We start from the raw sequence: 15,052 nt of genomic DNA on the forward strand, positions 1-15,052 counted from the left end.
TGAAACAGAGTCAAATGTCAATGTAAATCACCTCATTCTAGGATTCTCTAGATGACACAACATTTTTGTTCAAATATACATAGACCGGCCGTACTTGTGATGGTTCCCAAGGATCCAATATGACTACGTTGCCATGACATTATTCTATGAAAGTGGGCATTTTAGAAGTTTGGCCTGGTTTTTTTGGTTTCGTAGGGGAGGGATTGACTTTTCTACCACATATTCAGTCGTACCGGTATAGCCCCACTATTTTTTTTTCAATTGGAGTATCAAGCAGCGCAACCCGATTCTACTTGACTAAGCTTGGGCTCCTCCAAGGAGTGAGTTTTCTTTACCCAACTCCTTTTTTGATAACAAGACAGAAATCCCTGACCCGACACTTATTAATTTTGAATGAAGAATGAAAAGTGCCCTACCCTAGCAATCACCTACTCCTATCAAAAAGTGAGAATTTACTAAAAAAGCAAGAAAGGCTCTTTCTATCAGCATTATTCAAGCGCTAACGAGAAAGAAAAGGTATGTGCTAAGAAGCAAGGGATTTCGTACAACTGTTGCGCTATTGCTTCTTGACTTATCTTACTTAGTAAAGAAATCTTTTGGGCTAGGCACTCACCTTTTCCCTAAAATAGAGTATTTGGAAGTTGTTAAAGGCCCACTCCTTGTTTCAGTTAGAATGAGTCCCCGTGACCCTGGGACATTGACTTCCGCCAACAGTGAACTAATAAGGATCGCATCCCATGCATATTCTACATTATAGCATGTAACTAATTTAGCTTCCGCTTCTGGGAGATCAAATTAGAGTTCGATTAGTTTCTGCTAAACAAGATATAAAAAACATAATCAATATACGGAACAAGGGAATACTGGACCATATCTGCTTTTGTGCCATGACAATCTCATTTGAAATATGGGAACCTACACATATTAGTACAGTATATCGAGGTACCTGGCCAGAACCACACGTGCAAGTTTCCCTACATATGGCTCATCCGTGCTTTTTGTAGTGCTGCCTATGACTCGGCATGGGAGAAGGGGGTGGAACTGTACACTTTCATGTTTAGAGCATTGTCCGAGCGAGTAGGCAACGCCTACCTAGAAAAGCTTACTTTAATAGGTAGGGTTGGTTCCTTTTCAATGCTCACCCTTTATTTATATAGATGTTGAGGTAAGGCAAGCCCTAGGAAAGTCTAGGTTTTCTCCCAGCTCCATCTCGGCCAGCATCTTGCTCTCGAGGGGGTGGGGTCCTAGAGGGAACTACTCATTGCTGTATTACCCCATCCTAAGGAAGGGTATTTGGTGAGGAGCATTGTTTTGAAGGTGATAAAGCATGGTTAACAAACCAATCATCGGAGGCAATAAGAGTGCTTTCATCAAATGATGCATATAGGCTTAGCCATTCCTATCCCAAGTGATTCCCCGATTTGGACTGGCTGGTCGATAAGAGATTCACATAGAAACTACTAGTATCTAGGAATCTCTTTCTATGTTAGCTAGTAGGGGTAGGCTTTCCTATGGTAGTCCCGCTGCGGCTTTTGAAAGGCCTTCCCATCTCATTTTTATTTTTCTATAATTGTATGTAGCCAGCCATTTTATCTCCATATAAGAGCCTTTTCAATTTGAAATAAAGGATAAAAAGGCACTCATCAGTCAACTCGGACCCTTTCCTATTTTGCTTTTCCACCTATTAAGTGAATAGGTCCCAAAAAAATGGCCCGCCTTTCATCATCTATACCATCTGCCATACAAGAACCAATATAAAGGATTTCAATACCCCTCTCCAACCTGTCAAGTGGTTGAACCCCCTCCTAGATAAGAACCAAAAAGTGTCATCACCTATAGCCCTTTCCTCTGCTGGGGACTTCAAGAAAATGAAAATGGGTGGTATCATTATATGCTCCACTTTTGTTTCCCTAGTTTATATACCAGAGTACTTATATGGCCTATTTGTAACCCAACCTACTTAAACAACCTAAAGGCTTGGCCCCGTCCTGTTTGGAGAATGACCCCTTATGGCACGGGTTAGTCAGTTATTCTCATATTTCAGATAAGAATCGGACCGGTCTAGGTTAGGTATCTAAAAGAATGGTTCTTTCCTCCCTCTGCCCTTTGATCTCGTTCATTTTTTAGTTAATCCCTTGCTCTCACATTCAAGTGTTTGCTCATCGTTTAGGCCTATGAGTGAGATTTTTCCATATTGTAGTCACCTCCAGGGTTTTTGCACCTGCATAGTACCAGGAACCTTCTGCCCCAGCCCTTGATCAAATAAAGATACCCACCTTATGACCCACAATGAAAAATAAGCCTTGCGACAAGATGCGAACATTCCCCATTTTGTGGTTCCCTTCGGTCTGTTGCTGGGTTAGGTTAGGGGAGTATCCAAGCGATTGCCTTCGCAGATCCAAACGCACTCACAAGGAGCACAATAAGAATAAGACCAATAGAGACTTCATAGGGACCATTTGAGATGCAGATCGTAATGATCATAGAAAGGCATATTTAAAATATAGAGGAGTGAAAGTTCCTAACAAATAAGTACTTTTTCATATCCATCTATGAACCGTACGAACACATCCTAGTCACCCCACCGCACTTACGTCTCTATAACCCAACCCAACTTGTTTTGGCCCTGGGTCCTTCCTTTCTATTCATCGGTAAATAGACCATAGGAGCTTAGTGGGAGATATCTGGTTTTGACTGATAGAAAGTATCTCTCTTTTTCTATCCTGACCAAACTCACCAAAACAATCATAATAGAAAAAGTTCTTCTTGCTGGAAGAGTAGCGTCGAAGACATCTTTATTTGAGAAGGAGGTTTCATTGTCTGGCTCCTTATAAATGATGTTAGGATTGGCCGGCTTATCCTCAGAATTTGAAAGAAAAGAGAGACAGAATGAAATCACTTTGTTTCAGTGACATATCTAATCAGACTAAATAAGATTTGAAGATCTATCATAATCATTCACATAAATTTCAGTGAATTATTGAAACTATCAGTGTGATTGATCAGACAAGTACCAAGGGATTTCGGTAGACTTATTTCATTTCCAAATTTGCTTGCGACAAGTCCTAGCATTAGTATGAGATCATTGACCGTGTAAGGGTGATCCATCTTGATGAGGAATTCAATGATAACAAGAAATCAAAATTAATCATTCGATGTCTGCTCATTCTCCCCTCTTCAATTCCCAATGAACAACATGATCTTGACCTATCATTTGCTCAATATGGTCGATTTTATACATAGCTAATTCTTTTACCTTTATGTTTTCACTGACACCTAATCGATAACGAACTTGAATGGCTTTTTTATGGCTAATTCCATTAATTTTGGTTGAGGCAATTCTTACTTGTTCATCGCCAACTAATTTAGCTCCTAAAATGTATAACATTCTTGATCCTTCCTTTTACTTGTCTTCTTGGTTGGAATCATAAATGGGTTGTCTCCTCTCTGATTATCTTTTTTGTAGGTAGAACTACTATGAGCGGTCTAAACTTCGACCCTTATTTCTTTCTTCATATTGTAAAGAGGATCAGATTGGTGGGAATATAGGCCGATACCTCTCCATCTTGTGTTTCAGTGATGGGTAAGACGGTCAAGCTACCTGTGCCTTTTACCTTTAGTAATAAAAAAAGAGAAGTAAGACCAAAAGCAGCCAACACAAAGAGAGTCCTAAAGAGAAGTCCACTAGTGCGGGATTCATATGGAATTGCTTCATTAGAGACGGGACAAAAATTTCTTTGACTACACGTCGGTCGTACTTTCAAACCATTGGCTTTTTTCATTCATTGTTCTCAAATCAAATAAAATAGACGTAAAATAATTCATATTTGACGATTCTTCGTGCACCCATTAACCCAAAAAAAAAAAGGCACTTCCTCATCCAAAGTGATCCCATTTCATTTGCATTTGCAATGCTTGAGACTTCCTCCTCTATTCTCCCTTTTTCTTTACATACCTTTCTTTTGGTGTAAGAAGAGATAATTTTATTTATGGAAGACTTTACCGATGAAGAAGGTGAATGGGGAGGCACTGGAATAATGGAATTAGAGGGTATCCCTAAAGTATTGGGGGAGAGGAGGACAAGGAGGGGAAGCTTATCGAGTTATACAATGGGCTAAGCCCTTCTTCCACCACACTGAGAGATGGAGATTCGTGCATGGGAGTTGTGCAGGAATAAATCTCATCCAAAGTTTTCATATTTTTCCTCTTATTGGAATACATCCTGAAAAAGAATAAAAAACCATTTGCTACCTTTGAAACTTTGCAGATTCTATGGGAAATTGAAAACATCGAAGTAAGTTGTGGCATATAAATAGGAAGATGAGTAGATAAATGGAAAAGTATATTCATGATATTCGGAAAGATTTCTGCTCATTCGCTCTACGAGCAGAGCGGTATACCAGAAAAAAAGTGACTACCTTACTTAAGCAATTCTTCTTAAGAATTCAGGTATGCTTTTGGTCTTTAGAAGGATTGGTATTCTCTAGATGGACGATAAATCCAGGTATGCTTATGGTCTCTAGATGGATGACTGGTATTCTCTATATAGATGATAAATCCAGGTATGATTTCGGTCTTTAGAAGGAACAAGGGAATCCTGGTCTTCTCTCTTAATGAATTTCCCCTTTGCTACTCCTTTCGCTACCTGGAGCCAGTTTTTTTCTTATTATAGATAACGTACGCATAGGTGATCTATATAATTAATAGACTATCTTCACTAAGACTCATTGGATCTTCTATAGCAACTTTTGGACCATTCCATTCATTGTCTTCTTCTTAACCCTTCCTCGATCACTGAACTGGGTTATGGCACCTCCTATAACTACACCACCAAGACCGGGTAACAAAACAATGGTCAGAGTACCAAATTCCATACTCATGGTTCTTACTCCATCAAAAGGCTATGAGCCTGCTACATAGCTAGGGTACGAGATTGATTATATGATGATAGAAAGAGAGAGAATAAAGGATCACGCTTATAAGCTGCCTTTTCCATCATTTTTCACTGACCTTGGTTCTATCAAACCAGCTTCTTCAATCTTGGTGTGAACTTTTTACTGCCTTCTTACCCAAGAGCTCTGATTCCACTTAAATAAAAGTAGCTTTTCTTCCTTACTCTTTCGAGTAAGCATTTTGAAACTTCCTTAAATATCTGCTCCAAAGAGCTAAGCCCTGGTCTCACTGAACTAGTTCAAAAAACAACCTTCCTGTAGCTACCTCCTTACTGAGATCGTTCGTTCCCCAATTGAAACTTGGATCAGTTGGCAAGTGGATTCCATGCCTGGTACAAAACTATAAACTAGAAATTCAATCTAAAAGAGTGAAATCTAGCCTTTTGTCTTTATGCTTTATGGTTCTGGGCTAATTATTGAAAGAAGAAACTCCTACACCTACCTAAACTTTAACAGAACATCTACAGATTCTCACCCTCGAGTCAGGAGTTCACTTTCAATCTCTAAGATCCAATTCGATGGCATCTTCTCTTCTGATATTTCTAGTTAGAACATAGAAAGAATAGTCCCTCATCAACACGGGAAGAGAGCTTCAAGTAAAAAGGGCTTGTTCAAGCAAGTGACACTTTACTTTAAGTGAATAGTGTTGCCTCACTTTCTTTAGCTAGACTAAGAAGCCAATTCCCAACATAGACTATTTTTTTTATCATTGAAAGATGCCTAAGACCTTTTCACCAAAACCTAAACCCCCTGCTCCTCGAACAATTAAATCAGAAGTCATGATATTCACACCCATACAAAAGAATAGCCTATGAATTTCCTCTTTTTTAGGAAGAATTTGATGTTGACTAGGAATGAGAGCAGAAGTAGCCTGATGACGTACCTTCAACTCGAAAGGCTAATCCAATAAGAGAGAGCTATATCCTTCCGTGTGAAAGAATTGGATCTTTTATTTTAAAGAAAAATCCTTTTCTTGGAGTTTTCTTGAGATACCTTAAGATAGAACAAAAACCTCCTAGTGATCTTGTCTTGGATTCTGCATGAATTGACTAACCACTCCAAGAGCAAGGGTTAGATCTGGTCGGGTTATAGTCAGATAGATAATCTTTCCAACCAAAAATATATACCTCTCTGGATTTTCAAAGAGCAGGCCATTATCCTTAATGAATTTCAAAGTTGGATCCATAGGAGTATCCATATTGCTCCCAACAGTCCAGTTTGCTCTAAAAACTCTATAACATACTTCCTTTGATAAAGTGATATTCCCGCCTTTGATCTTGATACTTCAATACCCAATAAGTATCCAAGCTTTCCAAGATCTTTGGTAAACAAGTGTTTACTAAAATACTATTTTAGGTCAACAATTCATGACCTCTCATTACTTGTAATTACAATATCATCACAAGACAACAAGTATTAGAGATCCACTTTGGATATGACGAACAAATACTGAATGATCAACCTCAGTTTGCTTCAGCTCATATGCAGAAAGAACGTCGACTAAATTTAGCAAACTATGCCCTCTAGATTTTGTTGTAGACTTACCAATCTTGGATAGCTTGTTTTCTTTGTGCTAAGCCCGTCTCTTATCTACAACTTTGGTGAATAGTGAAAATCATTATTCCCTAAAATCTTTATAGAATGATTTGACCCCCAATCATAGCATTCTAAGCCATAGTATGTTTTTTAAGAAGATCATTCCTAGTGTACCAAGACCCCTCCTAACTGTCTCAGGCCATGGTCTAGGTCAATGAACTAGTATCATCCCCCTAACCTAAGAGTTCAAGTTATGACCAATCAAAAAAAGGTCCTTTAGATGCCTTATAACCATCCTTTTTGCCCATTCCCACTTATGTGTACTTCATGGATAATAGGCCTACGATGTTTGAGGCTTCGAAATAGACTTGCTTTCACATTCCCCCTCTTTTCTTAGATTTGGGTAGCACTTATGCTACTTCACGCAACTATATTCAAACAATTGAGTAGAGAGTGAAATTGAATCAGTTGTCATCCTTTGCTCTTGTGCTAGAGGCTCTCTTACCACAAGTCACCATTCTATTTTTTTTGAAAGGGTAGATGCTTTTCTCCTTGATTCATCAAGATTTCAAGTTGACGTCCCAAACATAATTCTGTTGTTGGTAATGATCTTGGCGAATGACTTGCCACACTTTATGGGCTTGACTCTTATGGGATGGGATGTGCTCAGCCGCCTCCAACTATTTTTGTGGGTCAGAAAACTTCCTTAAGTCAGCAGACATCATATTAATCTCTACTGCTTCTGCAAATAGTGATGTCTCAATTTCCATTGGTTGGTCTGCTATCCAGAACAAACCTTTGTCCAAGTAATCTTGAATTAGATTCCTAAAATTTACATAATTATTTGTAGAGTGAGTCCATTTCTCGTGCCATTTACAACAACGTTTTCCTTTTATTTCTTTTTTTCAAGGTATCTTATGTCTAGGTAGACAGGTTAAAAGCTGTTGATAACCCGTTGGCTACTTTAGATGCCAACCAGTTGCCCGCGATCTTACCTTTTCTCTTATCTATGAGTATGCTTACAAAAGCACTGTCAATCCCTTTGAACAAGATTCCTGCAAGCTTGGATCAATTATGCATAAGCGTGATTAAACGAATGAACTTCTTGTAATGATAGAAAGACCACTCACTCGAAGAAAACTCTTTGAGAGCCTGGTACCAGCCAAGCCCCCTCTCCTTATAGTCGTTGAACAACCCCCAACTCAACAACAAGAGTCGGTTATGGAATAGCCTTTTAGTTAGCTTTCTCGTTCTTAAGGACTTTCTGGCCGGCCGGTAGGATTTATAATGGACCTACCTTGATGACAACTAGGATATTCCATATATAGTTGCACTTGCCTTTACTTAGAAACTCTACTCCCCCTATTAGAGTAAGGCATGCTCTCAAAACTAGATTCACTCATTCTTGTCTCGAGTGATTAACCTATTCTAGAGCAGTCTGGTGATTAGCATATCCCACACTACTTGAAGCCTTCGTAAACTAATTGTCAGTTTCTATCGTAGTGGAGGTTTTTGGGAGGAGATCCTTGTGCCAGTGAAGATTGCTTCCAATGACCGAGAAATCCAAAATACAAAAACCATTGCTATATTTCCAACACTTCGGATAGGCGAAAAGATCTATGTCAATCCCCAACTTCCTTTCAATCAACATCAAAAAATTTAGGCTTTCTCTACATGGAGTCATCAAAGGAAGAATAGACATACGCTGGTTCGATAAGCCAAGGAGAAAACAACCACTTCTTGGTTTTGTTTTGACACTCAAGTGACCCACCCTGCTAAAGAATATCAATGCAAAGGTTAGATTTCACCACCTCTATATACCCAACTAGTATTATTTAATCTAAAAAAATCCAACCTAGAAACTTTCTCTACCCTAGAAAACCCTCTATCCCCAAGCCCCTTTAATAGGTTGGGCAAGATTTGGTGACCCTACTCCCAAGGAGTTGCTGGTCGGGATGGTGGAACTATCGCTTGAGAAGTAAGAAGCTAATCCTTGATTGGTCATAAGGATAGTAGGTCTTCTTAGGTCAGGGGCGGCCGGACCAGGAGTTACCCGCGATTGGTAATGGTATAACCAGAATAGGAGTAAGGGATACAAGGTTAGGCGTTGTGTAGCGTAGCACATCTATTTAGGGTACAGAGGCGACGAGGGGTGCTAACCCCACGACCCAACCCGGCAGGTCAAGGGAAGTTTAACCATAGGTCCGAATCCTGCCACCTTTCTTGTGGATCATACTGTGGTTACCCGATGATGGGAATAACAAAGCAAAAATTTGGAAATGAGCATGAAATGTAAATACATGAATTTTTTCATTATTCATTATTTTCGGGTCTTTTCATTGCATTCACTTACAACAAGAAAAAACCACAAGTGTTTGGTGCAACACTTTCATTTTGGTGTATTTTTGTTTCTTTCCTTGGTCTTTCATTCCCTCATATTCCTAATAACTTATCCAATTACAATATATTAACCGCTAATGCATCTTTATTTTATCAAATCTTAGGGACATGGTCTAATTATGAGGGTAGTATTTTATCATGGTGTCAGATCCTAAGTTTTTATGGATTCCTTCTTTGTCATCGGGGTTGACCCCTAAGCCATAATGTCTCAAAACGAGGAGCGTTCAACCACTTGACTGTAAGTAGAGGAGGCCATAGAGAAAGTTTTTTTTATTCTTTTGTTTCAAACTTTGTGAAGAACTCCATTCTATCTCTCCCTCATTACGAAAAAAAGTGGAATGAAATCCCAGTTATACGCTCACTTCATTCTACAAACCCTTGTTGATCCTGAACTTCGTTCATGAAGGAACTAGACTTTTTATGGGCCAACCCTTTTTTATGCACCGTTTTACCCTGAAAGGAAAATAAGATTTGCTCCTCTAGGCGCTAAGCTCTCCCGTGGTTAGCGAGAAGGAAAAAGGATGTTGCATCTGGCACAAGATGATAAAGAGAGAGCTTCGCCTATCGATGAACAGTGGATTCACAGAGCTCTTAGCATTACTTTGTTTTTCTCCCCTTTCCTATCTGTGAGTTTCGACCCTTTTGTTCAAAATTTCTTTGTTTGTACTGAACCACTTGCAGAATCAAATACTGTTCCATAAGATCCTATATAAACTATACATCCTCCTTACATTTATACCGGAGACATTGCTAGTGCTATGGGATTAGGCTTATGTAGATCAAAAATAATGAATGGGATTGTGGCACTCCACTCATCGCCAATACGGAAGGATGCCGCTGAAAAGAATGGAACACCATTTTTCTCTGTTGGATGCGTTGGATCTCATGTAACAATCGAGCTCTTTACCCTCAAATTCAACTATGTGGGCCAAAATGTTATCCTGCTTTATTGTTATGTAGCAATAGAACCCTGCTTATGCTGCTTCGATGACACTTTTTCTCCCTCTCTTCGCTCTGGACAGAAGCGCTAGTGGACGCGGAGAAGGAGTAGGCAAAGAATGTCGTTCGTAATGGAAAGAAAGGTACCACTACTTCGCCTCTTTGTTATACCACCAACGCAAATACAGTGGTCTCTAAATGAGTAAATCTTAGTATGTCATGAATTCATGTTGGCCACGACTCTATCTGGGTTAGTCCAGGTTCATTATGAAGTTCCAGTTCCAATTTCAATTTCCATGTATATTGATGTGATTGTTCCACAATTCAATATGAAACTAACTTGCTATCATGGAATTGAAACAATAAGGAATGAAGGTCCCGGTTACAGTAAATGTCTCAAAGCTAGACTTAAAGCATGCTTCAAGTGGGAACTATCTCATCCATCTGAACATGACAACTGAATGAATGCCGCTGACCAGTGTGACCTATTAATTAGTGGCCAGGATTAAGACGTACATAAATCAACGTATTCACAGGAAAAAAGTTCAGAGGGCCATATTGGAATCGTAGCCATCAACAAGCACTATGTCTTCCTTATTATAGGGATAATTGAAAGAAAGCTTAGTGAATATTGTTACTCTTACTTGATTACGGTGGGTAAATTATTGTATTCATAACTAGATGGCGCTTGTACATACATAGGGAATGGGTGATTTATCGAGCTAGAACTCTCGTCACTACGGTGAGACCAACTCCAGCTAGTATCCTAGTGGAATGTGGCACCGGTTTATTTCATGGGAACACCTACATCCATAGCGGTAAGCCAGTACTCTCTTGCTCCAATGTATATGACCCAATTCACTGGTATGAGAGGACCAATCCTCTCATTACTAAGGGTGAATAAAATCCACATATCGCACATTATTGGACCTTTTTTAGCCCTGATTGGCTTGTAACGAATATGAAATACATACTCACACCAAACAACACGTGTTAGAACATGCTAATTCACCAGGCAAGAGAAATCATCTGCCCATTGGAAAGAATTTGGGACTCATGCAAACTAAAAGGTAACCTTACGCTTTAGTTTGATCGCGAGGGGGGGGGGGGGGGGGGCGCACAACTAAGATCAGAGGGATAAAATTTCCTGTTATCGGAACAAATATTTTATTTCTAGCATTTATCACTTGTTTTTTACTTTATTTTTTACAAAATGTAATTTTGGATGAACGTAGCGGAAAACCTCTATTGACAATTGGAGAAGGAGAAAGCCATTCCTACGGTCCTGGAATTGTGATGAATGAACTAAGAATATTAGGCTAAGGCCTGAGAATTTAAATCTAGGTGCTTTTCTAGTTCCCAGTAAGATCATTGAGTTTGCGAAGGCTCGAGGTCCATGCGTTCTTTGCTTGAAGATCAGGTATTCTTCCTTCACCCACTTATGAAATTGAAGCATGTAGTCTCGCCGCTAGTAGCCATGCTACCTTCTTTGGCCCTGCCTTACACATCTTATTTATCTTGCTTGCTGCCCTTAGAAATAGTATTCCTTAGCTTTCACCCTCTCACAAGAAATAGAGTTATTTAATTTGAAGCTCCGCACTCTTGTGAAATGGACTACACTGTCTCAACCACCCGCCTTTCCCTTCTCTTGTTTGTTCGGGATCAGAAAATGCATGTTCGCTTGTCATTGGGTATCCCAATATGACTTGCTCGTGGTTTATTAATTTTGAGGTTGTTTTTACTTACTTTTTTGTCTATGAAAGAAATGAATCAAAAATCAAGATGTTGATGAAAACGTATTTTATCCCCTATCGCACAAAAAGGGATACCTATAGTTTGTTTGACTGGCCCGAAAATGCTTCTTATTGGTTCCCTGCCCCCTATCGATGTGAATGGATTTTTAGACTAACTGATAGATAAGGCACCCGCAAGCAGGGACCGAAGAGATAGAAAAAAGGAAGATACGCCAATCGACCTGAATAGATAGCCTGTTGAAGAATCGGTGCATGCAATCTCAAGATAAGAAGAAAGGGATGCTTCGGATAACTTCCCTTTCGTTTGCCTCTTCCCACAAGAAATAATGTAGCTATTGAATGATGCCCCTTCCTCTTTAGATAACACGGTAATTGGTACTACTTCGCTATCAGTCACCGTTAAGGAAGATTCAGCTTGTGTTCATCGAATTGACTCCAAAGAAGAAAATCAAAGAAGGCTCTTTTTATTTAGGTCCACTTGATGAGTATCCCTTGAATTTCTGTTCCACAAGTGCAAAGCCTTCCATTTCGGCGGGTTGAAAGAGCCATAAAGGACTATGATCTCTTTCTTAGAAAAGAAATTACGTAAATTCTGCCTTATTTATCCTAATGTCCCACTCTTTCTGTGAGACAAAACCTTACCAGACTACACTGCACTTCGACATAAGAGAAGAGGACTGGGCGCTTTGTATATTTGGGATAGGAGTTGGTGGTATTCTTTAAGAGAACTTCAATCTAATACTCATTATGGATCGACTCATGTTTCCACTCTATTTTCATTACGAGCATGTATCACGTCAGGATCCGTTGCTCAAACCGAATCGTGCCAATGTTATAGAAGTTCCTGGATCATGTAAAATAATAGTAGTACCAAAGACAACACCTTCTATCAAAAATGGAAAATTTTCTATGGAGGTTCCGTGCAGTCAGAAATTAATACAGGCACAAAGGGCTTCAACAGAAAAGTTGTTTCGATCTGGGTTAAATAAAGACAAAAAAGGAAATGTTAGTGACCTAGCACAACAAAGCACTCTTCAAGGGCATAGAATGTCACATTTTTGGTCAGAATATCCATAGTAATTTCTTTGTTAGATTCTCCACTCGAAATAAGGGAAAGGTCAATTCAATTCTAGATGTAAACAGAATTTTCCGAATTCTACCCCGAACTGGAAGATCATTTCGATATCTTCAAACATATTCAAGGTTTCAATGTTACTATTATAGCTTTGGCCAATACACAAGATGAAACTTTACCACTGTGGAACGGCTTTTTGTAAAAAGATGAGGGGGAAACTCAGTAAGATGTTGGAGAAGCAAAATATATGAGATCACAAATGCAGATTGCTCACGGCTAGGCTAAATATGAATTGATAAAAAAGTTTTATAAATCCCTTTGTAAAGATTCCGATCTTTCTAGTGATATGCAGGAAAAACATCATTAGCTGTTGTCCAAGTTGCCAAGAAGGAGTTCCTTTGTACGAGTAAGAAATTGATGTATTTACACGGGTCACCCTCGTTCCGTATGTGAGTTCTTCCAAATTTCTCATATCCTTTTTCATGGATTAGCATCTCAAGGTCCTTCGATGGGCATAAATAAATCTACTTGGTATCCACTTCCAAACCAATAGAACAAGGGTTAGCTCCACAGTAGATCTACAAGCAAGGTAAGTAGGGCCATTAACAACCGACTCCAAAGCGAAAAGACCTAATGGACTAATTCCTTATCTAGGATCATAGATGCTAACAGGGCGGGAATCGAAGTGGGGGACCCCTTTACCTCCTATGTCTATCTCCTGTCAAGTATGTTCTCCAGACATAGACTACGTACATAGTAGTACTCTTGGAAATATAGAATATCACCGTGTGAACATAACATTACATCAAGTTACGAATGTAACTCCCGAAGGATCGACTACTATTCAAAATATAGTAAGGTTAAAAAATGGTTGTTCAGTGGAGCACCAAAGTAAGGAGGTTGTTCTCATCTTTGAAGTCAAGGTGCGGGACTGATCCTTCCGAATGAGAAAGAATAAAAGTGCAACATTTCGTTGGAAAAACTAATGCAAATATCATATTGACTTTCTCTCGCCCTATTTCTAAATATAGATAGAAAAGTTTTGAGAGAATTTGATAAAGTCATTGTCTCCTTTCTAAAGCTGCGTAAGGCGCCCCTCAGAATAAATCCCCACCCCTCTTTTCCCCCTTTTAATGAAGGAACCTCGCCTTGCTTTCTATTCATTTATGGGTCTAGACCCAATTATTTTTTCAATTTCGAGAATCAACCAATGAAAAAAGTTGTAGCCCAGGTAACTCACAGCCTCCCTGTAGCCCAAAGAAATGAAATGGGATAAATCAAATCAATAAGCTTTTTGATTGATTCAGGGCGCAGCAAAGCCAAATTCAATCAAGGAACGGGGCTTACTTTTCCTGAGGATGATTCATCCTATTCAAATTTAGCTAATGGAAGAGGAAAAGTTTTTTGATGAGATGGACCCTCAAGAGATGAGCAAGAACCCCCAATTCCTTAAGGGTCGCACTCTGTCCTGCTTGGTGGATGAAATCTTTTTTCGTTTTAGAATTCTTTCTCCCACACACCTTTTTTTCCCTCTTTCACTGAGGAGGAAAGAATAATCTAAAAGGCAGATAGAGACCTAAATTTCCATTAGATTCATTCCTAAGCTTGCTTTGTTATAACAAGATGATCAGTCCAAGAGAGATGGAGAGAAGAGAAAGCAGTAAAAACCTCTCTTATTTATTCACCGAGAAGTTGGATGACTCTTTAGTAACCCAGGGTGATCCAACCCCTTTGATGCTTCCATCCTGAGGAGGTGGAAGAAAGAGTACTCATATTTTAATACATAGTAGGGCCCCAGAACGCTAAAAGGTGAGGGAATAAGAGTTGTCATGATAGAAAAGAGAAATAAATAAATGACTATAAGTAACCAATGACTCTCTCTTCTTAAACAACTTATATCCTCCACACTTAATCAGTATTTGATAGATTATCCAACCCCGAGCAATCTTAGTTATTGGTGGGGTTTCAGTTCATTAGCTAGTATTTATTTAGTCATTCAGATAGTGACTGGTATTTTTTATCTATGCATTACACACTCATGTGGATCTAGCTTTCAAGGGCGTAGAATATATTATGAGAGATGTTTAAGGGGGCTGGTTTCTCCGTTGTATGCGTGCTAATGGGGAATGTATGTTTTTCACTATGGTTTACCTTTATATTTTTAATGGTCTATATCATGCCAGTTATAGAAGTCCTAGGGAATTTTCTCGGTGTCTTGGAGTTGTAATCTTCCTATTAATGATTTTGACAGCTTTTATAGGATATGTACTACCTTAGGGTCAGATGAACTTTTGGGGAGCTACAGTAATTACAAGCTTAGCTAGCACCATTCCTGTAGTAGGAGATACCATAGTGAGTTGGCTTTGGGCTAGGTTCTTCGTGGACAATGCCACCTT

General features: G+C 39.2%; 2 pseudogenes; one reads left to right on the forward strand and one right to left on the reverse strand.

The window, feature by feature from the left end:
* Positions 1-9,390: 9,390 nt before the first annotated feature.
* On the reverse strand, positions 9,391-9,621 carry LOC124898610 (annotated as a pseudogene).
* A 2,707-nt stretch (positions 9,622-12,328) lies between these two features.
* Positions 12,329-12,882, forward strand: LOC124898750 (annotated as a pseudogene).
* The last annotated feature ends 2,170 nt before the right edge of the window (positions 12,883-15,052 follow it).

Source organism: Capsicum annuum, chromosome 5 (assembly GCF_002878395.1).
Source record: "Capsicum annuum cultivar UCD-10X-F1 chromosome 5, UCD10Xv1.1, whole genome shotgun sequence".
NCBI lineage: Eukaryota > Viridiplantae > Streptophyta > Magnoliopsida > Solanales > Solanaceae > Capsicum > Capsicum annuum.